This window comes from Brachyistius frenatus, unplaced genomic scaffold (genome assembly GCF_029030835.1).
Source record: "Brachyistius frenatus isolate BFR_SWC_R1_liver_20210118 unplaced genomic scaffold, ASM2903083v1 Contig_39, whole genome shotgun sequence".
Classification (NCBI taxonomy): Eukaryota; Metazoa; Chordata; class Actinopteri; family Embiotocidae; genus Brachyistius; species Brachyistius frenatus.
The window spans coordinates 1482175-1503082 of NW_027210638.1; positions in this window are offsets into that span (position 1 = coordinate 1482175).

Below are 20908 nucleotides of genomic sequence, written 5' to 3' on the forward strand. Positions count from 1 at the left end.
AGTGTCATGCCTCTGTCAAAAACTGTGTGTTGCTATCTAAACAAAATCTGCCACAACAGAAAATTGGCAACTTTGGCGCAGATTACAATATATTACCCTTTATTAGTCATGCTAGCATTGCTTGGCCAAGCTAACAGCAGTGTGTGACACACTGTCACACAGCACAGTTGCAGGGGCTGTGTGAGAGATGCAATTGAACTGGGCCTGTTGCCTAGAGGCTCTCACAGCTGAGATGCTTTCAGAAAACATAGTCTGGAAGCAGTTTAATATTATCAACCTTATCCTGCAACATTTCTACAGAGCCGTTTTGTAGTTTGGCTTCTGGTCATCTGTTCTTCTGGACCATTTCTATTTTAAGGATGTACTATATACTGTATATTTACTGTTTGCACAAAAAAAAAAAAATCCCCCTCATATGACAACAAAAGCTCATGTTTCAACACTATCCACATGTTACTATTGTTTGACATAGTGTGATGGTATTATGCTATAATTCTATCATCCCAAGAGTTAGATCTTCAGAGGCATAATAGTCTCACAAAAACACTTTAAATTAATTCAATTCCTGCCTCCCATCTTCTCTTTGAAAGCTAAAATAACTGCAGAAGAGTGCTCAACAGGGCGACATGTATACAACATTAAAAAGTGAAACACGCTTGAAGTTGAGAAAATATTTGGCTTTTCTGGAATACAGTAATTGCACAGCTACCAATAAACCGTATAACAAAGATAGTGCATCCTCAAAAGTGTTTTTGATAATTCTTTTCCACATAAAAACGCCTTCCAACGCTCTCGACAGTTGAATTATTTTGACATAAGGCCGCAGTGCTGTAATTGGAGATATCTCAGCCAGCAGCTTGCCAGACATAAATGCAGAGCAAGAAAGGGGAAGCGCGTATAGACGCATTCTGTGCTACAGTAGCTCTAAAAGAAATAAAATAATAAAAAAAAAAAAAAGCTAATGGATGCTGCTCACTTTTTTTCTGGGAGGTCACAGTTCCTCCAGGCAGGAGCACTAACCTGTCAGCTGAAAATGAGCAGCAAGCAGCAGCATTAGTTTACTGCCTACAAGGTGGTTTACGTTGAATGGCAACATAATACCATAAAGTGCTCTACTGCATCCTCTAAAATGGCATGTGATATCATGGTGCACAATAAAGCATCAGAATTACACAAAAACTTCTTCTATTGCTGTGTATGGTTGAAACTTTCTTACTTTGTAGCCTAAAATATTTCATTATCGCAACACTTCTTGCCGTTTCTTTCTTTCTTGCACCATACCTAAAGAACTCACTTTACATGTTTAATTTGTATTCATTAACACATGACACGTTTAACATTATGACATCAGGTGACTAGCCAAGCTTGGCTAAAAGATAATAAGCAATATGCTAATAGAAACATCTAAATTTCACACTCCCAAAACCACAAATTATATTTATTTTCCTGTACAGATTTAAAGACAATATAAAGATATAGCATAAGTGATGAAATTTAGAGAAGCTGGTTGGTATATTTTGATTTTAGACAGAATCAGGTTTACTGTTCCCCGTGTTTTAATTATCTTGGCAATAGAGTGACTACATACTTATACAAATTCTGTAAAACATCAAACAAGATTTTTTATAATTATTTCAATTCAGTAGTTTCTCACATCTTGTAAAAGATCCACACTGCGCACACACACACATTTGTGAGACATTTTTTTCTGTCCTGTTTAATGTTTTCATTTATTGATCTTATCAGCTATTTGTTTAAATTGTATTATTTATTTATACATTCATAATGATGTGAGGTTTTTATTGATGGTTCGTTTAGTTGTGCTGTTAATAGATGCTCTTCTGTGGTTGCATTTCTGACAGTTCTGTCACTTTGAATTTGTGTATACTGACCCTCGTGTAATTTTGAATAGACCTCTTGGACCTGTGTTATTAAAATTGCCCTGATGTTGTAATGATGTTGTCATTACTAACCACAGGCATCTTCAAATGAACCATGATTGAAATCTCAAGGACCTTGAAGATTTTATTAAAGGCACAATCCATTATGTAAATATAGCAGAGCTCCAGTGTCAAATTCATTCAAAGGCTCTTTTGATCAACAGATTGACAGAGTTCAATTTGAGTCTGCAGGAGCTGCAATGTTTTCTGATGCTGTACAGTTCTCAATGTCCATGTAAAAATGGTTTAACTGTCGTACATCAGATGTGGCATGCTGCAGCATTAATCACACTTTGCACTGCATCTACTCTGAATATTAACGTTACAAACACTATTTCCTCTCTAAAGAGCAGATCCACATGCTAATGATGCGGTCAAATTGATCATTCTGTTGTGCCAATAAGACTACTCCCCTGGGCCTCCCTTCACCTGTTGTTAACAATGTTCTCCTAGGGGTTTCTGTCAAGTGCTGACAGTGAGGAAAAACATATGGTTGCCGTCATCTGTTAAAGCCGCATGAGAGGAATCCCTGGGAGGCTAGTTTGACCCTCAGCAGCAGTTCCCAAACCGCAAATTAAACAGAAATTGTTTTCTTACCTGAAGCCACTGTGCCTCCCTAATGTCTTCACGGTAAAGGAGAATTGCATGTCAGTTCTAGACGGTGGATACAAAATGCTTAGCCGTCCTGACATGAAAGATTAACAGACGGTTCAGCAGCAGTCAGTAAAAGATGAGATCATAATTTGCAATGTATAACCCACCAGGTGATTTTTTTTTTTTTTTTTTTTTTTTTTTTAAATCACTCTTTTATTTTTTTTTTCTCTTTGGAATGGTATTCGATTACTATCCAACAAGTCTTCATTCATTACAAGAAGAGAACTTTGTCATTAAATGGCATTATAATATCTATATTTCTACATGATGCCACTCCTTTTTGAAGTGACCCCGACGTCCTCTTCTCCCCGTGATGATCTGCATTCGCTGCTTTAAGACAGATCTACGGAGAGTGCGCAGGTTGTTTGACGGTTGATGGTTGCCTGTGGGCTATCTAGTTCGAGTGGTGCTTTTTAGCTGTTTGAAGTGTGCTGGTTATGTGAGAGATGAAAAATTCATGAAAATAATTGAGAGCAAGATAAAGTTTAGTGTGAAACGTGTCAAAGATACTTTCCACGCCACCTGCACAAGGCCTCGCCTCGCACCCGCTGCTCTTTACCTGCTTAACATATGAAATGAACCCCGGAAGCAGTATGAGAAAGTCAAGCATATGATTATAATGCAATAATGCATTATGATAATGCAATGGTATAAGATTACTTCAGATGTACCCGTCCCAATCAAAACAGAAGAGACACACAAACCCTTGTCAATATTTAAAGGCAAAGACTTACACACTTACTGTCTTTCCATCCAAGCACAATCACTTTTCAGTTGTTCATTATTCTAAAACTGCCATTAAACAATTAATTATTTGCATATAGTTATAACAGTAGTTGTCCTATTTGAAATCAGACTCTGACACACATGTTGTGAGCTTAATTTAAGTATAGTGTGGTGTAATATAACCTTAACAACAAAATATGTCTGCACACTGAATAGATTCTCCCTAAAAAGGTTTAACTCTGCTTCTTTATAAGGACATTATTACACATGATAATGTGTTGGGATGTGCATACTGTACTATAAGGTATTCTATTGTAATTAAACATATTTGGGCACTATTTGAAAATAGCTCCAATTACTATAAATACGAAAAATGACTAATTAAATTGCATTGCTAATATAGAGTTTAGTTGATCTTCAGTTAGTTGCGACATGGACATGGATCAGTGTACTAGTGCATAGCCATGTAAATATACTGAAAATGGGGGGTAAACAGACATGAATTGTGGAAATTGTGATGGCAAGGTAATCAAAGGCAGACAGAAGACTCCAATAACTCCTCCAGGAAGGAACCAGCCACTTCCAATGGCACTTCTTATTTCCATTTTCCACGCACTGAAATCCTGTCAACTCTCTCTCAAACAGACAGCAGCTGCATTTCACGCTATTCTTTGTACAACTTAGAGTTGCCCACTCACTTTGTACAGAACACAGTGGTTGCAGGCTGTGGTTAACTGTGTTGTCGTTGAACGTTTTTCCCTAACTTAACCATGGTCAAAATTCAGAAGAGTTCTAAATGGCTTTCAATAACATTCTTGTTATCCGAGACACAATATTTCTGTGGTATAAATAATAATTGCAACATAGTGCTCTCTTTTGAAAGACTTGAAAGAGATCTTTTTACAGTATTGTACTACAACAACTTTCAACCTCCATTCCTGCCCTTTAACTTTACCCCATTCCACTATTGCTCCTCGGTTCTCAATTTCTGGCATTGGTCTTGTCACTTCTCCACTACCACCACAACTTTTCAACCTCCTGGTACCCCAGTGTTCAAGTGGACTTCCTACTCTTAGTCCTACTCTCAGTTGTCACTCTTACCCCAACTGAATAATTTCTGCACCTGCAACTCATATTTTGATCACATATTATTGCCCCTGTGGTCACAACAATATCAAAACACTGCCAGGGTTTTAAGTTTGATGTCTATGTATTCAAACTACATGCCATCTGGATGGATTAAGAAAAAAAAAACTTGTGAGCACTGTAAATCTAGCCATAATTTTAAACTATAAGTTTTAAATATGATGTTAATATATTTCAGGTGCACCAACAGAATGTATGAAACAGGCAGCAGCAGCAATGTAACCGGTAGCCAGACCATTAAACAACCATAAGATTTGTCTCCTTGTGTATAATATCTAATGTATTTTATACAATTAAGACAAGAACTTCCATTTGTTGTTGTAACTATAAGGTATTAAAGCACTGATCTTATTGAAATCATTTTGTAAAATGTCCAGATTTGAAAATGTGCTGGATTTTCAAAATTATACTTAGCTGTCCATCAAAAAACACTTATGATAAGAGACACAGTCAAACTGATGGATAATGTCTCCAGGACTGTAAAGAAAGAATGAAACAGGTCTCAGAATAGACCCTGAAGGAATTCCACAATTTGACATTAAGCTAAATTGTATTATTTGCTGACAAAGAATTAGGGGTGTTATTTGTTATTGCTAACATACAGTATTTCTGAGAAAAAAGTAAATTCTTCAGGTCAAAGAATACAATTTATATTTTGAGGCCAACTTTTATTTTGTTGTTTGTTTGCTTTATTATTTTGTACTTTTATACTGAGTCATGAGCTTACATGACGTGTAAGCCTCGGGGTACATCACATTAGATTTAACAGATGATACAACATGTACTTCAAAGACAGATACTGCTGATGTTATACGAATACAAATATAATTGCTGGGATGCTCCTGAAACGTATACATGACAGAAATATTAAGTAGGAATATAAGCTCCTCTGATGGATATTCTCTGCTCGTAGATGGTCACAGATGAAAGAATGGCTTGGGCCCTTCAACTACTCATTTATGCCTTTAATCCCCCTTAAGAAAAAGCTCTTTAAGGCATGGCATTGTGTTGCATTGATGGTAACTGGCTTCTGAAAAGATGAAAATAATTAGTCCTCATTTCACACAAGAGATTGAGATAGGCATCCATTACCTCATTCCACCTTTCTTCTGCTCCTACATCCTTATATTATATCATCTAGTATCTGCTGCAAGAGTAGGGGTGATTAAGAGAGCTGTGTTCGGACTTACTGCCCTGCATCCATATACAGTATCTCCTGATCATGTCGAGATTAGGTTGAACCAGACTGTCCTTAATGCCGCGCACCACGGTGTGGATCAAATGACTCTCAAGTGACTACTTAGCATTGTATGTTATTTTCCTTTTGAGTTATATCTTCAAAGAGGTCAAAGCTTAATTCGCCTTCAAACCACACTACAGTAGCAACAGCATGCAAATACACACACACTGTGCAACTGAGAAGTGTTTAAAACTGCAAATAATTTGTTTTAAACGAGGATAAATTTCAAAGTCATAGAGTGGAACGAACATTGAGCAACATTGGCTTGTCTCATGATTTCGAAAGCAGTTGCTGTGCTGGTATAGCACGTACAGCTGGTACAGCATGTATTTGCTAAAATCAGGAAACATTGGATTCCTAAATTCAGGATCTGGTTATTAAGCTAGCTGCACCAAAGTTTCATTTAATATATAATTCACTTGACATGGTATATATGGAAAGGTGTACCATTAACATCATATTCACATTCTTAATCCTGTTGTTTTTTTGTGCAACCATGGAAACAACTGAGCAAAATACCAGACGCATAGTATTCAAATCATTTGAAAAAAAATTTAAGCAACAAGTACAGGCATCTATAGGGCTACATGTACTTTAAAATCGAATTTGTCTCGCATGTGAACTGAAGACTGGCAGAGGAAAAACTAGCCAATACATCAGTTGCCGCTTTAATTTTAATTACTGGTTTTCCACGTCGCTGTGTACTATATTCTAAATCATGGAACATATCAAAACACACTACTGAGTGATGATAAACATTAGACTATTTGTTATGCCTATTTTCACTTCTAAATATTGTATTTCTGTGATACAAACAGGTTCTTTGCAATGGAAACATGATCTCACTCGGATCCTCGGCTCAAATGCATCTACACCAGCTGCTCTGTTTAATTTGGTTTTGCTGAGTGACAATGAAGCCCAAATAAAGCTTTGTAAGTATCAAAAAGACATCATATATAGTATTGAGTATGGGGTGGAGGAGCAACAAATTTTTCTAGTTGAACATTCAAAAGCTTTTATTTAAGTGGTTCTTATTTGTTAAATGCTTATTTTCCTTTTTCTTCAATTTGTTTACTTTGAAAAGAAGCAGCTTTTAAGTACCGTCGACAGTATTTTTCTTTGTTCTGTGTGCTCTTCCTGGGAATGTTGACACATGTTAAGAGGCTAATGGGTGTACCAGTCATCCAGGCAGGCACTATGCTTTATGCTTTGATGTAAACATTTGAAATGTCAACCTAGTCCATGGCTCTGCATGAGTAAGCTGCAGCACAAATAGGACTGTCAATCCTTTTTCTTTGTGTGCGTGTATTAATCTGAGACGTGCCTCTGCCTTGTTGTGGGTTTGTTTACTTTATCGCTGTGTTACAAGGAGCCTCTGCCACTGTCTTAGGCTCTGCCACTGCCCATAGTTATCCCTGTTCACTTCTTATCAAAGATCCCTGAGGTGTGACACCAAACTATTCTCCTTTCCACTAATAACCCTCCACTTTTGTTTTCATCGTTCTTGCATGAAATTGGCTATTAGATGGTTCTCAGGGACAGATAGAGGTGTAATACGTTAATACAGTGGCCCCATGCACAAATAAAATTTGCTGGAAAAATGCTGAAAATATGAATGCCTCAGTATCAAAATTCCTGACCAAGATCAAACTGAATGAGGACACACACAGAGACACGCACACAAACTTAGAGCTAGAGAAAGAGGGAGGAGGAAACAGAGAGCCGTAAACAGCCTCCTGTGATGTGTCCTAAAACTCCATAAAATAGCTTCGTATCACTGCATGGACATGTTAAGGAGAGCGGGGCCTTTTCAGTTCGATTTACTTTGAAGCCATCACTTATCCCCGTGTGGTGATTACCATGGGTCTTTGCAGTCCCCAACCTCACCCCAATCGCGTTAACACAATCAAATTTCTGGGCACTACTCGAGTTGCCACGTGCCAGATAGCTAATCATGAACAGAGAAAAAGAGGAAGAATTATCTACAAGAACTTGGCTGCTTGAAACCCACATACTGGGTCAGTCATCGTTATCAAAGGCTGTCCTTCTGGGCTCACAAAGGATACAAAAAATAAATAAATAAATAAAAAGGTTGATGTACAAAGACGGGACAGAACAGAGAAAACAAAAGACAAAAAAAAATATAATGTCTCAGTATGCCTTTTAAAGTTCAAAAGATGAGTACAAATTACTGCCTTCACAATACAGTATGTCTTACCTCTGTTTTCTTCCCACATTGCATCAAAGCAGAATGATTATTTAGTAACGTTTTGACAATGTTGCTCTCAGTTGATGGTCCAGTAATGGAAGCTTTTGGGGGACATAACTACCACATTCGAAGTAGGAGTTTGAGTCTGTCCCTGAATCCTTCACATCTGCTGTGCTTCACATTATCTCTTACTGCACAAGGTATGAGCATTACTGTGGGAGACAATCTACTTGGGGTAAATATAAGAAACATATTCCAGTGTAAGCCAAGTTACATCTCTGACAACCTCACTTTCATCTCACATTATTTGATTTGTTATCTATTTTTCATCCATAGAAATGTATTAATAAGGTTAAATATACAGTACAGAGCTTTCTAATAGTAATCACAATCCCGCCTTCCCACTTTCTCTTTCCATTCTAATAATTTATGTCTTCCCACTTCTCTTTTTCCACTACCTTACCTTTACTATTATGGAAATGAAACATGTCACCATCTATGTCATGTAAGATTTTGAAATTTATATGGAACATACTGTACGCTTCAACAAATGAATTACATTCCCGCTTGTGCACTACCTTATTATGCTTGGAGTCATGTACTCCCAGACCAACTAGATGTGCTGAAATCACTAAAGCATGCTCACACAGTGGGAGATTCCACTTCTTTTTTTTTTTTTTTTTTTTTTTTTACAATATGATGCTGTATGCTCACTGATATTTGAGCCCACTTTCAACTCAGTTCGCAGGTGCACTTGTGAGTGGACCCAGCATGTGGATTTTAGTGGAACAATTTATTCCTGCCATATATTTGATAGTAGCTATGTACATGAAGAGCAATGTTCCTATAAACCTGGTAAAAACAGTACTCAATGCAGTTTATACATACTGTATGGTAACCTTTTTAAAATCCAAACTTACCTGAACATTTTAGATAAATAAAGTATACTACAAATTAAAATATAAATCAAAAACATATACATTAATTAATTTCAACCAAAAAAACAAAGTTGGCAGTACCTTATGTCAGCCCAGAGTAGTTTCTGCAGGTTTTCCATTTACACTGTGTACAACTCCAGTAAACTTCACCAATGAGAAAGGGCAGCCTGTAAGTAGCCGGAGAAGAAAAACAGGGAGGGGAAGAACAAAAAAACAGCAACTCACAGTCTGCACTACTCATTAACATCTGGCTAATCTGACTTTAGACCGATTTGTTTTCAGGAATTGTTAGAAACTGAAAATGGTAAAAGGCAGATACACATTGGACTTAAACTTGTCAGGTGACTAGAAACAGGGCTCTAAATTAATGCTGGATTTGTCAGCTACTCTCAAAAGTGATGATGTGTATTTTTTTGCTTGTTGTGGCTGAAATATAAAATTCCACATTTTAATTTATCGAGATCATAAGTAGGTTTAATCAAATACAAATGTAGAGTATCTGCATTTTCATTGTGGAAAAGCATCTCGGACATACAGTGCTGTGCAAAAGATTTAGGCATTTCCGATGCTTAGATTCTTATTCATCACAAAACACCATCAAGGAGGCATCTGATCATTCCGAAAATCTTTCTGCATCATGACAACAACCTCAGTTAAACAACACGAGTCAAAAAGAACCATGTTCAGCAACAAAACAAACACAAGTCCTTCAACAGATGGTATGAAGAGACAGATGCAATTGAGACAGCCTGAATCGACATTCATGTACCAGAGAATTGGAGCTTTTTTTTAAAGACAAATGGTGGTTAGATTTAGATTTTTCTTTTTACTGCACTGTATGGAGTTAACTGAAAACTGAAAATACATCTTCGCTTCAGTTTTAGGGTCTGAATTTGAGGCAGAGTAATGCATCTGATCTCAGCTAAGTTTTACGTTTTTTGCTTTACCAGATTTCGACCCACCACAGGCATCATTGCCGGTAAAAGAAATTGGTGTTAAATCACTGAATTGACATGGACTCTAAAGGGAATACTCTGATAGCATCTTGACAGAAAGCTGAAAAGACAGTGTCTGGGGGTGAAACATCTGGTGATATAATGTGGTGGATGTGTCTTAAATAATGAATCAGACTTTGCTTTGTTGTGTGTAAATGGAAAGATGTATAGATAATAGTGAACAGCGCAATACAAACACTGTTGTCTTTAAAGGCAACAAGAAGCTAGCAATGGCTTCACCTTCGTCACTCAAGCTCCCTAATTGTTGGCAGCTTCTCGTTGACGTACAGATGTATACATGTCAAAATAAGATGATGACAGCCATAATTAAGTTAATCCTTGGTGTTTGTTTGCAAATGTCACCTTGGTGGTGCTCTTATGTGGGCCTTGTATTTGTGAAGACGTGGGCTCAAGGGAAATCTCTGAGTAGACATAATATTTGGCAGAGAAACATCTGACAATCCTCCAGCACTAAACCTGTCATACTGTCAAAGCACAACTTCTATATCTCCAGGCACTGAGCACCGGCCAAGAGTGAGACTACAACAAATACATATTTATTAGTTTCAGGAAAATATTCAAGCAGAGAACTATCTGACTTAAGATGGTCTGTTCCCCGTGAGTCTGAAGAGGAAACTAAGCAGCAACACACTCAGGCATAAAAGGACATGTCGTATAATAGCTAGATGAATTTGGTTTGAATGAAATAAACCTTGCCATGATTAAACCCGTGTTAAATCATTTATATTAAAAAAGCATCTTCTAGTTCAGTGGAGGTGCAAGTGATACAAGCTCTTACCTCCAAAGGCCACCTTTCATTGCCATGTCATCAGAAGATGAGCAATGAGCCCGAGCTCTACTGGGGCAACATTTAAAATATTAATATGTCTTATAAGCTATCCCAGAAGGAGAATTAACAATCAGGGGAGGCAATTGGAAATAAATTATGTAAGTTAAACTTGTATATGCTTTTATTTTCTAATTTATGACAGTGGTTAAAAGCTAGTCTAGGTCTAAAGATTTATGGTTAGATAGATTGTAGATTATATGCAATGTCTTAAATTGCAAATTTCTTTCTTCTTTTTTTTGTGCGGGCTAAATACCACCATTGAAGCCTATACAGGACCTATATAGTACTATAATAAGGACACAACATGATGTCTTTCTAAAGACATTCAAGAGCACTAAATGCACCTAAAATGTTTATGTATATTAGATGCAGCAATTTATAGTCTGTCTCCTGCATGAAGCGTGCATAGCAGGTCAAGGTGGGGAGGACACGGGACTAATGGAGATAAATCATTCCAAAAACAGGCTGAATGCTTATTTCACTGAAACCTACATATTTCTATGTTGTCTCCTCCACTTTAATTACATGAAAAGACTAAAATGTTGGAAGTTAAAACATACATACAATAAAAAGAGAGAGAGAAAAAGATAGCTAGATAGACAGACCATCATTCATTTATCATCACATTTTTATTTATCTAAATTAGATTGAAGATTGTGTCCTCAAAACCCCTGTGTGTGTCGATACAGTTGCTGTGTCTTGTAAAGTTATTCATATGTAATTCATTTGCTTAAGTAGTTTCAGGGCTGAAATAAAATTATAGTCTTTCCATGCATTTAACTGAACTTCAGCATTAAAACACTTTGGCACAACTAATGGGCTTTATGCTTTACCAGAACGTATCATCTGAGAAAGCGCTACCTGAGGGTGACATTTAGCATCCTACACTGGCCGATAAAAGGGTGAAAAGTCTGAGCATCAGCAGGTTCCTTGTCCTGCATGTTGGGTGCTCAGCAGCACCTCCATCTGTTTCTCTGGTAATACAATTTGCCTTTAATTTCCTAATGTTCCTCTAATTACCAGGCCGGGTGCACAAGGGCTAATAGGGGGGGTCACAAGTTGAAGTCTGTCCTGAGGAATGGATTCAATGGGGAACAGAGAATACAAACTGCATTATAAAACACAGCTGCTTCTGCCTTACAGCGAGCCCAGTCAATGTTCGTTACAAATCTGATGCTGTGAGCTACGTACCTGTTGTTGAAAATTCAAGTCATCCTCTCTGGATGATGATTTAAGCAAAAGCCAGACATGAAGATCCCACATGAGTATATATTCAATCTGGGCAATTACATAACCCAATAGTCTTATGAAAATCATGCATTTTAATTAAATACTTTATATATTCACAATGGGGAAAGAAGCAAAAGGTGTTTTTTTTTTTAATTTTTCTTCTGGGAGAAATATTATTAAATTGAATAGTAGGATAAAGGCAGAATACTTTCAGTTACATCAAATAAAAACAAATCAGCTGATCATTAAAGAAAACTAAATGATTACCTCTAATTATTAAGCTTCTATAGCTTTATTTTAGATTTTATATGAATAGTGCAATTTTGCAATTTCAACTTTCACAATGAAACATCTGTTCTATTTTTTATATAGTCCCAACTTTCCATCTCCAAATCTTCAAAAATATAAGTTTGACTTGGATATGCTTATGTATGCTGGATTTTATATCAACAGCACGAAGCCCTGGAAGATGGGAAAAACATCCGCTGTGAGGAACTAAAATAAGATGCAGCCAGGCAACAGCATCTGTTTAGTTACACACTTCTCAAAAAGTACTAAAGGACCTCATGGCCTGACACAAACAGCAAATAATTATTGGATATGTACTTACTGTGCAGTCTTTGCACAAGTGGCATGTTTGCCTATTTAAACATCTTAATTGCTGTGTTTGAAGTGTCTGGTGGGCTTAAATCTTTAGCTATTGCGAGTCTTTTAGCTTAAATGTGGCTCCATACAAACTGTTGGGATTCACTTACTTTGAGAGTTATTCTTCTGAATAATCCAAAGAGGGTTATAGTGATAGTTAATCACATTTGCACTTAAAATGTGGTCAAGTGTGGTGAGAGAGGTATAAAAGGCTTATTTGAGCATTTTAATAAGAGAAGGGTCACCTCCTCCATCAGAGGCAAAAATAAGTTAGGGAGCATAACGTGTTATTCACTGAATGTGTCACACATTTATCAGGGCTGAGGGTAATCATGTATTTCTATACAGGGCTATAAAAGTTGTCCTACATATTATATCAGCAGACTGGCTTTTATTTGTATTTGTATTTTTTTTTTTTTTTTACCAGCGGGCTTTTTGATCTCTGAAAGAGTGGTGATCCAAGCTAAATTTATACTACAATATATCATTTTTATAAGTCCTGAATCTTTTTGCCAGTAATCGTTATACAGGATGCACTTCTCACCCATTTTGTCATCCTGATGATTCTACATTCATATACACTGCTTTTCCGGCTCTGAGCTGACAGTGACAGGCTGATGGTGCTGTGTCTTAATTGCAAAAAGCAGCAGACCCACAAAGATGAACAGAAGAAAAACACAAAGCAGAGCTAAATTAAAACATTTAAGTGAAACAAAGCCAGAGAAAGATATAAATTATGGAAAAAAATTAATTCATTTATGTGGTATAGCTCTGAAATAGTTGAGTGATTCCAAAGGAAAAGCTAACTTAAACCAATGACAATGATAATGACAATGACGCAAGCAAGTACTGAGGAATTAAAGCTGGAGTAGGAACGCAGCTTGGAATTCTAAAAAGTCTGCATTGGTCGTTTACTGACATGGCATTGTATTCTGCTCACATTGGTAGAGTGTTTTTGTTGTTTACAGCTTTGTGAGTCTCTGCACCAACAGTATCAAAATTAACCCGAGGTCGACACCCATTAGGATGCAACAACTCAAAATGGCCAGGCTATCTATTTAAATGGTGAATTTGGGTCTGGTAAAGCAACGCTAATCTGAAAAAGTGCACTCAAGCTTTATATTTTTTCCAACAGTTTAATAACACTGAATAGGGTAATTGTTAAAAATGAATTAATAAAAGCAATAAATTCCATTCATTTTTCCTTGAACAAATCTCTACTCTGTCCATCTTTGAAATGCAACCAAGCTTTCGAAAAAAGGTTAAATTCAATCTGAACATTTAGTTCTGACAAATAAATCAACAATGCTTCTCTCCATTTTCGAGATTTCTTTCAACAGCTCACTACAATACAGAGTAAATGCTCATTGAAGTAAAACCTCTCTCACCTTTAATTTCTGTAATAGCACTAGTAGCTTTCAAACAGCATCCTCTATCAATAGGTTTTACAGTCACTCATTTCCAATGATGTGTCCAAAGTTCCTCAGGGAACAAATCAGCACACCGTGGCAGTTACATTCTCAGCAGAAACAGTTGGATTGGATACTCTTCTGTCCATTTTAGTTAACTTTATTAATGCTAAAGTGAATCAAAGCAAAGCTGCAATATGAATTATTAAGACAGGCATCTTGAAATATATGCAGTCAAAATGTTAAAGAGACAATTTAGCGCCTTATATTTAGGTTTAGTCAGTAGGCTGGGCATTCAGTAATCAATTCTATCTAAATGCTAACTTTATAAAGTACTGAGAAATGATCAAACCTCAGCTTTTGATGTAAATGTAAAATGCTGCGTTGTATTTTGTGCATTTATTTCATAAAAAAATATATTGTACACCATCATGTTGAATATACTTCAAAATCCGATGCAAATAGCTGCTGTTTTGAATAAATTTAGCATTTTTGCTGGCAACACTGTTCTCAGGGCAACGCTCATGTGTGTTTGTTTGTTTGTTTGTTTGTTTGTTTAGGATGCACTTCCAACAGTATAAGGAGAGAGGGCTTTGGAAACCCCAGGCGCTTTAGATTGAGGGACTCCAGCTGCGTCGAAGAAGTTGCAAACAGCAGGAGTCAATTTCATGTCTAAGCAGCGCCTCTTCCTGTGGATATAAAGCACTTTCAGAAAGCTCTAAACGCTGCTGGTGTGATTCTCTTCACTATGAGAGTTTTTACCTTTTTTTTCAAGTGCACTGATCAAACAGAAGATGCTCTTTCAGAATAAGGTGAAACAACATTTTTTTTATTCTGGTGGATCTCTCATTTAAGGGAAAATAAGAAATAAAACACCATATAAAAATATTCATCAAGATATAAAGGAGCTTAACTAGTTGTTTCGATGTGATCGTCACATCAGAATGTCCTAATAACACCCTGGGTTGACATCTGTGTTAATAAAGCAGGGCTGCACATTAATACATGCATTTATCCAGGGCCAGGAAGTTTACATCAGCACCTCAGTCAGCAGCAGAAACGTGCGATGTTCATGAGGTACATTTGGGCCTTGATAATGCGTGTCTTTGTACTTGACAATGCATTACAGGATGCTTTTGATTCCTGTAGGGTGGAAGTGGCTCTTAACACATTTAGAAAATACTTGAAAGGTGTTCAGATGTATTTTACAACAACACAGCTCATCACCGTTTAGCAACATACAGTGTACTGTAAAGGACTTATGACTGGGATAGACTGAGATTCACAGGACAGACACGGAGTAATATAGTCATTGGTTTAAAGAAGGATGGGGAGGCAACATTTTATTAAAAGTTTAGCAAAAGCTCAATCAGGTAAAAGTGTAATACTTCAGTTCAGTATTGATCATTGATGCTCAATTTAGCGGCTACATTTTACAGCATCAATCCTTCTTTGGGCAGCTATGATGTATATGTCCATATGATGTAACCACAAACTTAACTGAGTGATACAGAAGCATCTAAAATAAAGCTAAATTACATGTGCAAGGAAAAGTTTAACCCACAACAAAAGGACGCCATGGGAGTACTGTTTTTTACTCTGTAGGAATTTGGCAATTTTTGTCTGGACAGACAAAATTAACTTTGACTTCATTGAATTATTATGGGCATATTTTACTAGTATGTGACATTGTTTTTACAAAGATTAATCAATGATAAAAGCCGGAAGTAAAATATATATATATATATATAATTTGCTGCCTTTCAGTAGCAATAAATAAATAATGCTTCATTTCATGAGGTGGTAATCACATCACACTCATAAAAAAAAAATACCATAAACAACTGTACAACAAATGAACTCAATATAAAACAAAACGATGGTCTTAAAAGTATACTTTGAGACAAACTATGCTTGAGTTTTTCTTCAAGACCAAGGCCACACAAGCAAAAATGAAGTGCAAATGGATGAAGGCCATGGATATGAAGTATGACGTCTTTATAACGAAATAAATAGTAATATGAAACAAAAAGAGGAGGCCTAAAAGAGTGTCTCATGCAATGCAGAGGCGGTGACCTTGGAGAGGGAGGATCCTCACATGGAGGACAAAAGTGATGATTTGAACCCAGTTTCATTCAATAAACAAGGATCCTAAATATAATTGCATTACCCAGAGGAAGAAGAAAGGTGCTGATATATCTACAGATATTTATATGTTTCTGATAAAAACTCATCCTGAGATTTCTGAAAAACCATACATTGTATTAATTTTTCTTTTCGTAAGTCAGCACACGGCACCACCAATGTTTAAGACAAACTCGCATAATCACTTCATGTACAGTCATATAAATGTTGAGGTTTATTGTGATTTAGTTACAAACTCAGACAATGGCTTGGCAGAGACAGACTCTGAAGAAAGAGCAGAAGTGGATACAATAATGGTAGAAAGAAGAAAAAAGCAAACAGATGTTGTTTGGAGGCCTGAGCAGTGGCATTTCAAACACAAAGAAGAAAGAAGAGTGGCAGAAGGTCATTGATGCAGTTAATTGTGGATTCTGAGGAAAACACAAATTGAAAGAAATGCAGAAAAATGGTCTGATTTCAAAAGGCCAAAAACCACACTGGACCTCTGTGGTCGAATAAAAGATGACAAAGTGATACGAGTGTTTTCTGATCCACTGCCCGCAACAATAGGATCATTTTTTTTAAAGCCTTTGTCTGGGTTTTCGAAATCGGCCCAAATTACTGTTGCAAAAATTATTTACATCACTTTTTTTATATGGCATAAATTATTCACCCTGAAAGAGTCTATGCTATATGCTCTTCTTCTCTGGTATTGTACTGATTTCTATGGATTAATTACATTCCAATGAACTCCAAACTTGCTTGCTGTATTAGTGCTTAACCTCTGTATTGACTAGGGATATAGTGTTTCTCTCTCAGCCTAAAGTGTCAAATGTGAGTAATTTACATTTTAAATTATCTTTCATTTGTCTTTTATCTGCAAATGCAAACGTTGCACTCAATGTCAGTAGCCCTCCAATATAACCCCGCTAATCTGCTTTAAACAGGTTATGTTCTCATTGATTGTTCACACACACAAGACAAAGCTCAGGAGTAAATGTCTCAGATATAATATAGCAGCAGCCAAATGTACATTTACAAGAGCAAAATTATCTCATACATATACACTTTGTAGTCAGAACTTTTTAATCTTAGAGCACAGGCATGACCTTTTCTCGTACATCTTCACAGAGAAAGCTTGCATTTGCTTAAAGGAAAGTGAGGTCACTGACCTGTGAAATGTGGTTTGGAGTATGCTGACCACTAAATGAATTGCCAGCTCTCTAAGCTTACAAGCTCAGGGCCCTTATTTCTATATGTGGCATTTTAATGACTAATAGTCTCCGTTAAAAGGCTAGTAAGATGGGTAATATTTCAACAGCAATATAGTCCATTACAACATAATTCATACCTTTTAAAATAAAAGCATGGACAAACAAAACGTGGAAAAAATATCCAAGTTTTCAATTCTAAGTCCACAAATACTGAACACTCCAAATAGGCAATAACGTGAATTTAGTCATGTAATAGTGTATTTTAACTGTAGAAAAATATTTATATAATGGTAATATGCATAAACTACCAGCCAGAATCTGCTGTTAAAATTAAAACTTCCTAACATCATGCATTATGGGATGGCGTCAGTGAATGGTTGCAAAACAACATAGCAGTTGTGTGACAATGAGACCACACATTTTGAGACTAAAACTAAAAGTTGAAGTTTCTCACTAAATTGCACGTGCATCCTTTCAGTTGAAAAAGAGAAAGAACGGGGGGTGGACACCTAGTTTTTTTTATTTATATTTATTCATGTAAAAGACAGTCTTACTTAATGAGACACTCTTGAAGAGAGACTCTATTTTCTGCCTGGGCAGAGCAAAGTTATATAGATTTGATGGCTTCTTAGGCGATCCTCACTGTATGAATTCTTGTGTCATTACTTTTCTGGTCTAAATCCATGCTGCGATTTATTGTTCACTGCAGGCAAAACCTAAAATCTAAAACTTCTGTTTAATAGAACTGAACACAAGGAGATGGTCTGCTTTCCTATAAATGTGCTAACTTCATGATTACCAATTCAGGAGGCCTGAAGTTAGACTTTAGCTGCTGTTGATTCAGCATTACTGGGTGTGGCAGCTCATCAAAGTTTGCCTATGGGCAGCCAGACCTGACAAGCAAATTCAGGAGTTTGTTCAGACTGCAGATAAATTACTGATAGATTAACATTAATGGTGTGTTGCAACATAAATTCCACTCTTTGATATGAGTTTTAGGGGCTCATTTCTGCACATCATGGTAGGCAAAACAAATGCAGAAGATATTTTTGTCACTGATTTAAAATTTTAAAAAGTTGTATTTTATACAAGTAAGGAAAAACGTGAAGCAATATACTAATTCCTGCAGTCACTATGCATAATGAGTTGCATAAGACACTCCTTTAGATTTGGTTATTGTTTTGGCATAGTCCAAAGCTACATCTACATTAAAAATGGTTAATTTCAAACCAGCATTTTTTTTTTTTTAGCCAAATCGATCTGCATCCAAACTAACCTGCCTGAAAATGCATTTAAAAGGACTTTTTCTGAATACTGGGCATGTGTCCAAAGCCAGCACTACATGTAGGGCTGGTAACTAGTTCTGCACAAAATTATTCTTTTCATTACCATTTATTCTGTTAATTTTTTTTTTTTTTTTTTTTTTATAATAAATCTGATCTATAAAATGTCAGAAAATATTGAGAAGTGTCAAGCAGTGATTTCCAAAGTCAAAAGTGCAGCCTAAACTGTGTAGTTTCATCCCAACCAATAGTCCAAAATATATTCCGATTATTATCAGAGGACTAAGGAAACCAGAAAAAAAAAATCCACATTTAAAAAGATGGCATTAGAGGATTTAACATTTTTTCATTAAAAAAATACTCAAAGTAGCAAGTGATTCATTTTGTGTTAATCAATTAATGAATTGCTACAGCTCTACTGATGATGACATTCAAATAAAAGCTTGTCTCCTGCACATGTTGGCTGTAGTAACATTGTAAAATGCAGAATTGAACTGTATAACAGCTGCTGGACGACAAGGTCATCATTGCTTGTAGTTAGTAATGTTGAATTAAGCAAGGTTGTTCGAGGCTGATATTGTTTGTTTTGAAAACAGTTACTTGAGCAGAGCAGTATAAATCAGTAATGACAAATAAGACAAAATCATTAAGCCAATGTGCTTGTCTGTGCTGGCAAAGTCTCAGTTTTCAACTGTCCAGACTAAAACTCAATTCTGCAGTATTCAAAGTAAAATGGAGTCAGCAGCATTTTCACAAGTTGTTTTAGGGTTTTAACATCACTGAAGCAGTGTGGACACCAGGTATACAGTAAGTGTAGCAAAAGTTACACGTTAAACCGTAATAGTGTGGATGTGGCCTAAATTTGCAGTTTAAGGCTGCTTCAGCACCGTGGACATGCAGCGATTAGCATTCCAAGCTGTTTTTGCCTTGTTCCAATTATAGACACTCTGCTTTTTTTCTTTCCAAAGACATGGTAATTTTGGTTGAAAATTGTTTGTGCACAGTTTTCATCCAATCTACAGTGCTTTGTCCAGTGTCGCAGTCAAGTGGAGTTACCCATGTCCATAACAGTTTTCACAGCTCACAAACCCCAAATGCCAACCATTTGTTTTATACTTTAAAACGAAAATGTTATTTTTTTTAATAAATTGTAGCAATGATCTTCCCGTAACGCTAATTGTACTGTATACCCAGCACAAATTGGTTACCGTAACCTCAATCTTTCCCAGAAATACCGCCATAAAAAATATGGTTAAATGTTTTGGGGAAGAGACTCTTCTTGCTTTTCTTCTTACTACTGTGTAGATGACAATTAGCTGGCTAAGCTTACAGACATAGTTTAGGTAACAGGCAGCAGCTAACACATTAAATTGGTTTCATTGGGTTAATTACATATTAATTAGGGAAACAATGAATTGAAAGCTACTAACACAACAAAACATTCTGCTGAACAGTACAAAACATGTACCATTAAACATATCTTATAGCAGAATATCCAAATCCCTAAATTATAATGAAACCATGTGTTTAACATGTAAAATGTCTTCTTTGGTGTGCATCTTCTCAACAAATCTCTCCTTAATTTAATCCTCTGGTGTCTCATTCATGGAATTATGATTACTTTGTGTTAGTACATTGGTGATCTGAAGAGTGAAATATGCAAGATGACATGAAGATTTCCCAGGCATCTGTTTCTCTCCCTTCTCTGTCAGCCACGATCGTTCTTGTGCCAAGGTCTTCAGCTACTCCTATCTCCGAGGCTTTGGGTCTGAGAACTCAAAACAGTCTCACCAAAGCTCACCCACATGGCCTGGGTCTCACACACACACACACACACACACAGTGGCATGCCTCGGTGACAGATGGAGCTTGCGGAGCGAGATGCCCTGATTGGATGCCGTACAGAGGCCTAGTGCAAGCTAAGTACAGTTTGTGTGCCCAAAACCACAGTCCCCTGATGTAAATGAGAGTAAGGAAGAGAAACAGTAAATGTGTTTCCATAATTTTCTTTTTTACTGAGTGATGGTTCAAACATTACAGGTGGAGGTGAGAACTGTTACTCTGACTCCCATCCACTTAAGTACTGCTGTATTTTCATATAATTCTCATGTGTCTCTCCAGTATCTCAAGCTTAGATAATGATAGTTTAGTATGTATGATTGTGGCCATGTTTATGTGGCTCCACATTGAAATGGGCATATGTGTTGTTATGCTGATGATGAACACTACAATTTTGTTATTAAACTCTCGATTAATTGTTTCAGTGCGGAGGAATATACTTCTTTTAGCACATCACATGTAAACT